The sequence below is a fragment of the Agelaius tricolor genome, unplaced genomic scaffold (genome assembly GCF_023055355.1).
Source record: "Agelaius tricolor isolate 1412-34295 unplaced genomic scaffold, bAgeTri1.0.p SCAF_25, whole genome shotgun sequence".
NCBI classification, from domain to species: domain Eukaryota; kingdom Metazoa; phylum Chordata; class Aves; order Passeriformes; family Icteridae; genus Agelaius; species Agelaius tricolor.
Genome location: NW_027269285.1, coordinates 11,361,819 through 11,371,419, shown reverse-complemented (window position 1 = coordinate 11,371,419; position 9,601 = coordinate 11,361,819). Strand labels below are relative to the sequence as shown.

Genomic DNA, 9,601 nt, shown 5'->3' with positions numbered 1-9,601 from the left:
ATTTCTTTTCTCTCTAATTTCTGGCAACTTCTTTCCCAGCCCCACAGCCTGGAAGGAGCACACATGCCTGGAAAGCACTCAGGCAGAGATCTTAGGTACCTCTGATGGAGATACAGTATAAACTCAGAATAGACTGCTGCAGGCATTGGAACCCTAATTCAGTTTGTAGATGGAGCTGAATACTTTTAAGCTCCATCTACATATCACCCAGGTGAGACCAAGAAGGGTCAGCAGCTCTCCAGGGTATTTTCCAGATCTGGAAGAAGAATATGCACAAAAAGGTGGTTTGGACAGCTTCTACACTGGTTGGTGCAAACCTCCCTTTCACACCATTTCTTCACTTAAGAACCATGTCTTCATTTTCTATCCAGATTTCTGTGGGTCTGCAGCTTTGTTTCCCCCTCTGTGATCCATTACAACCACCTCAGCCTGTCCCAAGCTGCCTGTCAAGATGTTGAAGAGAGAAGTAATTTTAAAACTACTGTCTGTATATATTTTAAAGTAGTAATGGGCATGTGAGTGACCTGGGAAACTAAGAATTAGGCAAAGCACAAAGAAACAAACATGTCAAAGATACAGAGACTTTCTGGGTACATTCTACTCATGCTGGGCAAAAGAGACTTCCCAGGATTTTGATCAAAACCATTTGCCATCTGTTCACCAGTCCCAGACAGACTTCAGTCCTCTGAGATAACATCTGTTTGAGGGAAACAGAGAAGTGCATCAGTGAGGCTTTTATGAACATCACAACTCCCTCATTCCTGGTCCAGCAGATCTCATGCTGCAGAGAAGGGAAATCCCACAGGCGAAGGGCATCCAGCCTGGGGGAGGAGGTGACAGATCCTTAGTCAATCAGGGAGCAGAGCAGGAGTCCTACACAGGGACAGGTAGGTTGCAGAGCTGAGGAATTTTGTAAAAGACTGTTTGGGTCCTAAAATGTGTGATGCCATTGGAAATGAGAGTCAATGTTGATAAAGGTAAAGTAAAGCACATCCCTCACTGTACACTAGGGGACTCTAGATTAACGCTAGTCAAGAGCTAAAGGTAACTGTAAGCAGTTCCCTAAAAACATCAGTTGAAGGTTCATGAATAATTAAAAAGAAAAAAAGGCTCCAGATATTGCAAGGAAAATATTGCTCGCCCCCGTATACAGCAAGCTCACAAGTGTGTGTGGCTCTGGTGCCTGGCTCAGAAAAGATGGAGAAACACTGGAAAAGGTCACAGAGGTGAAGAAAATGGGTGGTCAGAAGTGGGAATGGCATCCTTGCAAGAAAAGGGATCAGGACTGTTAGGAAAAAAGGTGAATGAGGTGACAGGCACTGACAGTGTAGGCACGGATGCAGTAGGAACAGGGAATGGTTGGAGGTGGTTATTCAGCACATTTCAGAGCTGGAGGTTGGAGTGGATGATCTCCAGAGGTCCCTTTGAACTCTGACTATTCTGTGATTCTGTTTTTCTAGGGGCACCAGGCAAAGGAAGGACTGGCATGTTCATCTCAGTATGTTGTGAAACCAAAAGTCCAATCAGGAACTGGGTAAACTGATGGAGGACTGGAACCATTAAAATTCTTTGTGTGCCCAAAGCAAAGCTGACTGATGGGAACTCAGAGCTTGTAGCAGCCTGGTCTAGTGGAGGGTGTCCCTGCCCATGGCAGAGAGATGGAACCAGATGAGCTTTAAGATCCCAAACCATTCTGTGAGTCCATGATTCGATATCTATGCAATGAAGTCCTTGGTGATTTTTTCCTTGGATGGCCTCTCTCACATTCCTTGTGTGAACAGCTGGTGCTGACAGGATCTTAACACTCGATGCAGTGGCAGGACAGAGTAAGCAACATAGAAAAGAAAATTGCAGTCTGCAGCTAGACTCCTCGTAGAATATTTCTGGGCTCTCCTTGTCTGCCAGACTTCCTTCCCTCAGGAAGCTGCCTGGCAAACCCTGGGCAAGAGCACCCTCTGGGGACCAGCAGAAATGTAATGGTGATATTACACTTCTCAAATCCCCTCTTTTCACATTGACATTGCATTTTAATTGGGTTTCATGATGGTGATGCATGTCAGGTTGTTTGCCCAGAATGTGGAGCCTGCTGGAGAGGGCTGGCTCACTACACCCCATCTCTGTTACTGTGGGACAAGCTGAACCTCCCTGGAGAGAGCAAGAGAGGCCTGAGGATGCACAGCAACCTTGGAGTTTCTAGGAAAAGTGAGGTATCACCTCAAAAAATCATGGAATGGTTTGGGTTGGAAGGGACTTAAACATATTTCATTCCAACCTTACTGCCATGTCCAGGAACACCTTCCACTAGACCATGTTGCTGCAAGCCCAGTCCAAACTGGCCTGGAACATTTCCAGGGAGGGGCAATTTCTCTGGGCACCCTGTGCCAGGGCCTCACCATGCTCACAGGAAAGAATTTCTTCTCAATATTCCATCTAACCCTGCCCTCTGGCAGTGGGAAGCCATTCCCCCTTGTCCTGTTACTCCAGGGTCTTTTCCAAAGTTCCTCTCCATCTCTCCTGGAGCCCCTTCAGGCACTGGAAGGGGTTCTAAGTTCTCTTTCCCAGGCTGGACACCCCCGGCTCCCCCAGCCTATCTCCACAGTAGAGGGGCTCCAGCCCTTAGAGCATTTCAGTGGCCACCTCTGGACTGGCTTCAACAGCTTCACATCTTTCCTATGCTAAGGACCCCAGAGGTGGAGGCAGCTCTGCAGATGGGGTCTCACAAGGGCACATGGGGACAATCTCTTCCAGACAAATGTCACACCAGTTAAAGATAATGAGGGGACATGGTGCAAAAGAGACTTTTCTGCATCTTGCTAAGGAGACTCACCATGAGGATGGAATATCCAATGGAATTGTCTTTCCTGTCATGGAAGGGAATGTGATGCTGGGAACCCAACACAGGTGGGGAGCACTGCCCCTGAGCTGCCTCTCACCCTACCTGCATGTATAGTGAGTGTCCAGCCTGGGGGGGAAGGCATTAGCAGAAAGTTCCTTTAATCATATATCTCCATGTGTATCTCAAAGCAAGAGAGTTATCCAAGAAAAAAACCAAAAATATTTCTAAATGCAACAAGAAATTCCCAAGTTTGACAGCCAAGAACATTCTATGTAAGTTATTGTCTCCTGGGCTTAGTCTCCTTTCTGAGCTGGCAGATGCCTACTCCCACCTGTCACACACCTCATGACTCACTGCAGAGGAGCAGGAGGCAGTAGGAGGCAGGGAGAGAAATCCCATGTTTCAAGGCAGACACGCAGTAAAATGACAGTGTAAAAAATCACACACAAGCATGACAAAGTAATAGAAGATTTGTTATTGATGATTTTTATTTTCTAGCTCATGTCTCTATATTGATTAGGAAGCAGCTCTCATCTCCCTGAGCCAAAGGCACTCCAGGACTCACATGCCACTGGAGGCAACTTTAGTACATAAATACCATGGAGGCTGGAAGCTGGAAAGGGTGGCATCTGCTGAAGGGCTCTGCCCGCAAAGATGAGGATGTATCATAGAATCATGGGGGTTGGAAAAGCCCTCTACATCAAGTCCAACTGTTCTACCAGCACTGACTCTGGGAAGTCATCATAGCCCTGGCTCAGGGAAAAGCTGAACTGCAGCAGTAGAAACCCTCTAATACATTAACCTCTTTGAGAACTTCAAAGGTCTCACAATTCAGACAGTTCTTTGAATAAAATTTATTTGACTAATTAACATCTATTAAGCCTTACATGCAGGAGGTTTGGAGTGGGAAGTTGTCTGTGCACTTTAGTATCTTGAGCAAGATCTTCAGTAGAAATTAGGTCGTTTTCCTGAAGCTAAGGATGTAAATTAACTGACAAAGCCACAGAAGTCTACTGGGTTGAGCATTTCACATGTTGTATAAAGTGCACTACCAATCTGGAAACTTCTGAGTTTCCAAGAGACTGTTTCTATTATTAATGTAATTAAAATGGTCTGACTCTGAACTAGATGACACAGGCACAGCTGAGAAGTAGAGAAAATCTACAGGAGGAAGAAAAAATTGAAAATGTCTTATTTTATTCAGTAGCTACATATGACCAACCTCTGCAAAGACCCTGTGGCACACCCAGTTTGGTTTTGCTTTTTTCCAATTCTTTGGAGAGCCAGAATTAGCCCCAGGTTGGGCAGAAAGGAAATGAAAATGCAACTAGCAGTAGGTGGTGGGTTTGATGAGGATGGCCGAGGCTCTGCAGTTCCCTGGGCACAGGTTGCTCCATGTCATGGCCCCTTTGAAGTTCAGATGCACAGAGTGACATGCCGAGTACCACCACCCACCCCCAGAGCTGGCGGCACAGTTCCCATTAGACGTGTCCTGATCCCGATCTTTAGCAGAGAACTTCATGTTGTCATGTGGTCATGCCCTTGGAGGCCATGGCATCCTCCACTCCCCAAGTGCACTCCCAGCCTCAGATGGTAGCTCTAGAACTCATCATCCAGGCTGAATAGTTTGTAGTCTGCAACCTTCATGATATTTGAAGCATCCCAGATGACAAACCTGACCTGGTAGACCTTCTGCCTGGTGATCTGGTGGATGTACTCAGTGCCCAGCCACTCGGTGTGCACATTCCCAAAGCCATGCTTGTAGGTGCTCCAGGACTCGTCCCAGGAGATCATTGAGCTGCCAGTTCCTCTGGATGACAGTCTAGCCCCTGTCTGCCCCACTCATCTCACGGTACACCACGATGTTTGCAGTCCTGTGGGTTGGATGATGTAGATGCCACTGGGGCTGCCAGCAGGGACCTTGCTGCAGTCCATGGGCCAGCCTGGGGCAGGACACAGGAGGACTGAACAAGCCCAAGGCACAGACCTGTGGCTGGTTCTGCAAGACCAAGACATTACCAGCCCTACCTGCCCAAAGAGTACAGATGAGGCAAATCCCATTGTCACGTGAGCACATTAATTCCCTTCTGGAATTAATGCCTGCCTCCTTGTCGTGCCCACAGTTGTGCTCTCCCCACCTGCGATGAGCACTCACTGAGGAGCCTCTCCATCCCATTGCAGGTAATGTTGTCCAGACAGATAGTCCATCCCAGATCGTCTCCCAGAATAAATGCTACTCAGGCCTGCGACTGCATTCCCCCAGCCACACTGCCTACACACGACAGAGGCATCTGTTGTGTCTCAGGAGTCATCAGACACCATCCCCTACACATTGCTGTACCAAACCTCTATCCGTCCCAAGCACTGGTTGGAGCCATTCACCAATCCTGCAAGTCCTTGGAGAAAAAGGGCTCAAGGAGCTGTCAGTGTGTGGACAGAGACATCATGAACAGGCTTGAGCAGAGGCGGGTCTGAATATGGCTTTAGAAAGGCAGAGTCAACACCAGATTGAGTGTGACAAGAGTAGTTCAAGGAGGGTTTTAACAGGAGTTAAAAACATTAGCAGAGTTCTCTAACTCTATCCTTTTTTCTCTCTTATATCCATATTTAAGCATTGTGATGAGCTTTGTAACTTATCTTCCTGGTGTTGTCAACATCTGCACATCATTGTTCTCTACCTGCACCTGACCATGTTTGTGATGTCACCCCTTGCCACAGAAAGCACAAGGTCACTGCAGAGACACAGGGATGAAACACAAGGACATTGGAGTTTGCCAATGTTAGCAGTAAAATCAAGTTCTCCAGATGAATCCTTGTTATTCCAAACTCAAGGATGGAAAAAACAAGATGATACAGATGTGCTCCCATCATCCTGGAGACATCTTCCAAATAGGCACTTGTACCTTTTTACTGTCGGGCCAGTGAGTTTTTCATATGCACTCATGGTGAGTGCAGCCCCACAACACAGATGCCAGGACTCATCAGCTCAGCAGAATAGCATTTGCTTTGCAGTGCTGCAACACTCGAAAAGAGCATCCTCTTCCCTGTGCCAATAGCTTGGAAATATTTTGAGGTCAAGGCTACTTGTCTCATGTCCCAGGTGACTTTTCTTCCTACCCTATTCTAATAATTTGTCTGTGGCTACAGGCTTGGCAGGTCACAGACAGCCATAATAGCAGCAATTACTGCCCTTTCCAGCCTCCCACACGACAGGGAAGAGCCTGCAGGTCCTCTCTAAACTTTCCTCAGGAGGAAAGTGCCCTGTGGTCCTGCAGTGACAAGAAGTGATGGGTGGCCTAGGAGAGGCTCTGGTTCCTGGAGAATCTGAAGCAATTCTTCAGCAGCAGCACGGACACCACATCAGGAGGAGCGTAGTGGTTTTGGTTCACCAATTTGAGATTTCGGCAGTTTTGAGATTTCCCAGCCAATGCACCAATGCATGTGGTAGGTTCAGTGCTGGCCAATCACCATACACTCACTTCCTGCTGTGAGGTAGGATTAGGAGAAAGGCAAAGCAGGCACAAAACTTTAAAAGGGTATAAAGAAAAGTTTATTAACAGTAACTAAAAGAAAGAGTAATAAGAATCAGAACAAACCTTCAGGACACTTCTCCTCCCCCCACAACTTTTTCTTTCCCACTGACAATGTAAAGAAACAAAACCTAAAATTTCAGTCAGTTTACCACCTCTAAAATAGTCTTTTTTTCAGTTCACTTAGGGAGAGAAGTCCCTCTTGTTAATGTTATGGAGGTTTCTCCACAAGAAAACAGTTGTCTCATGGCTTTTAATTTCCATGAATAGCAGTCACTGGGGGAAATCTGCAATCATGAAATCCCTCCCATTTTCCACAAGCTTTTCCCACAGCTGTGTTTATGGGCCATGTCAACTTATGGGTTTTAAAGATGAGCTGTTCAAAGGCAAAGTTTCTCATTATCCATCTCTAAAATCATCTTCATCTTTGGGAACACAGGTCTTCTTCTCTCCCTGGGGGCACAGGGTCTTCACTCTTCTCTCTCTTTCTGTTCAAACTTCTCATAGATTACAGCTACTTTATCATCTGCTTACTTTGGCATAGAGGCCTTTGCTCAATATCAATCTGAATTCTTCATATCCCCATGATTTCATGTGCTACAGGGAAACAGAGTCTTTTCTCCATAGCTTTACAAGGGAATTTCAGCCCTAAGATTAAGACATCTCCTCATCCCTCCCATCTGGGACTTAACTTCTTCACTGACCTCGATGTCTTCATATTGCTCCTTTATATTGCCTGCATTTTGTTCTTTTCTCTCACTCAAGGGAGGATTGAAGCACTAAAATTAACATCTTGCCCAGGGCCTGCAGATTGTCACCTGACCCTGGCCGGGCTGGGTGCTACAGATGGAGGGAACTGCGGCTGGGGGGGATGGAAGGTTGGGATCTAATCAGCCAGGCCAGAACTCAGCAGCAGCACGATGGGGGAGGGGGAGGGGGGGGTGGCTTCTCCTTCCCCCTGCCCGGTGGCTGCGGGCGAACTTCCACGGTGGTAAAATCTTGGCCGAGCCCGGCCCGGGCTGCTTCTGGGGGCTGGTGGACTCAGCTTGGCCCTGGACTAGCGGCAAGACGTTAGAAATTGGAGCCATGGCCCGGCTCACGGCACTCCCTCCCCTGCCCAGCAGCCGATGGGAGGGGACTGGCAGGTGCCCTGGGGGAAGGGGCCCAGCCCGTGGCAGGGGCCGCCCGGCCTGGCCGAAACAGAGGGCCAGGGCGTGTTACCTCTTTGCCAGCTGGAAGAGAAAGAGGAAGTTCCCAGGTTTCTTTCAACTTTAACATATTGTTCACAGAGGTGTGTACAAGTTTCGAGTGGCTAAAAGTTTTGCATCGCTTCCGTAAATGTCTCCCATGCAAAACCAGGACATTGAGGCACCATGTACCTCAGCAGGGGTCACCAAACTTCCACAAAAAGAGAAAACTGATGGAATAGCATCTTGACATTGCCTCCCCTTGGCCAGTACTGAGTGCTGCAGGGAGAGCTGTGGGATTGGGCCCTTAGATGGGTGTCTCTGGTTTCTCTCAAATTCCCCAGTCACAGAAACACAGCACATGAGAAGGAGCTTCCCTGACCATTCCCCAGCCTGAAAAAAAATGCTGGTTTTAGGCCAGAGCAATTTCTTACCATGTGGAGGACAGCAAAGAGAGGGGAGAGGACCCTTTCCCAAAGGGATCCTTGGGTACCAAAGGGAAGGTGGTCTGGTCAGATGCAAAGGCCACCTCTAGGCTCAGAAGCCTACAGCACCCTACTTTTTGCCCATATGGGTACAAAGGAGCTCCCAGCACATGCAAGAAGCCCCATGGCTGTGACTGACCCAAGGCAGGATTTTCCCCTTGAAGACATGCAACTGTGAGCAGGTGTTTCCTACCAGGAATTTGGAAGGATTGGAGCTGAGCTGTTGAGTAGGGTTTGGCTGTTGCACACTTTTGGTGCAACTGCCTGTGCTGCAGTGCCAGTCCAGAGCCCTCAGGAGCTACCAAAATGTGCTAACATTACTGGCTTGTCCTAGGATGACTTTATGATACTTGTATCCCCAGTCATCTGTTCTGTTTATGCTGGATATTAAGTTCTGCACCTTTAAGATTGGTTCCGAGAGCGAAGTCGGGGGAAAAGAAGCACAGTTTGTTTTCAGAAACTGCACTCACTTCCCTGCATTCCTTCTCATGGACTGCATTGTCTGCAGCATGGACAGACAGTGGGAGAGAGGTCTCCTTTTACTTTTTCTTTTTAGCTAGCTAAGGCAGAGAAGTTCCCCAGACTGTGGCTTTTCTTTTTCTTGGAACTCATCAGCACTTCTCTAGACTAAAACCCCAGAAAAACACCAGGAGCTCACACCTGTGGCCCGGCCCACTATGGCCGGGGCGTGGCATCTTCCAGTGCAGGAGGGACTGATAAGAGACTGAGTGAACGCAGCTACGCCCGAGAAGGACTTTCTGAATTTGCCATGTCTTCAGAACAGTGAGGAGTTTTAATGTTTAATCTTTTTTTATGCTTGTGAATACTTTGCTTGTTAAAGAAACAAAGAAAGTTTTTTTCCGCTTTTCTCCAAGGAAATCTTTTACCAAACCGGTAGGGGGAGGGGCCACTTGAATATGCTTTGTAGAGGGACTTCTTTGGAAGTTTCCTCCCAAATTTGCCCTAACCAGGACAGGCTCTGATAGTGAAAGATTTTGTGATCAAAAATATATAAGGATGTGTATTTGCACCCAGGATGGTAAGTACTGCATGAGCAACACCACCAGCTTGAAAACATGCTTCAGGCTCACAGGTATGGAGTAAAGCCAGAGCCTTTTGGTCCAATTCAAATGTTCACTGATGTTAGAAAGGAACAAGATTACATCCAGCATCTGGATTAACTCCAGGCTGGAGCAGGAGAGCTGACTCAGACACACCTGGGATGTCATCACCAGCAGCAAAGAGAAAGAACATCTGCAGGTGTCCCATGGAATCTGCATCTGTTGTGTGTGCTATGAGCCAGGAGCTGGGCAGTGTTCACTGCCTCACTGGGAGAATGTCAGTGATGCTGAGGATGTTTGGCAACATTCCCTAGAAGCCTGTTGTTTTCCCACCCCTGGGAGCCCTCAGGTGCTGCTGTGCCCACTCCACCAGGAACCTGCCTGCCTGTCAGGGACACAATGTCACCTCAGCATCAGGCAGGCAGCCAGTTCCATTGGAAGTAATTTACTGGAATCAGTCGAGGAAAATAGTGTCAGAAATTTTATCACAGTCTCCTGGGAA

General features: G+C 47.6%; 1 pseudogene; it reads right to left on the bottom strand.

Annotated features, from left to right (window-relative positions):
* Positions 1–4,013: 4,013 nt before the first annotated feature.
* LOC139600031 (fibrinogen-like protein 1-like protein) lies at positions 4,014–8,324 on the bottom strand (annotated as a pseudogene).
* Between the last annotated feature and the right edge of the window lie 1,277 nt (positions 8,325–9,601).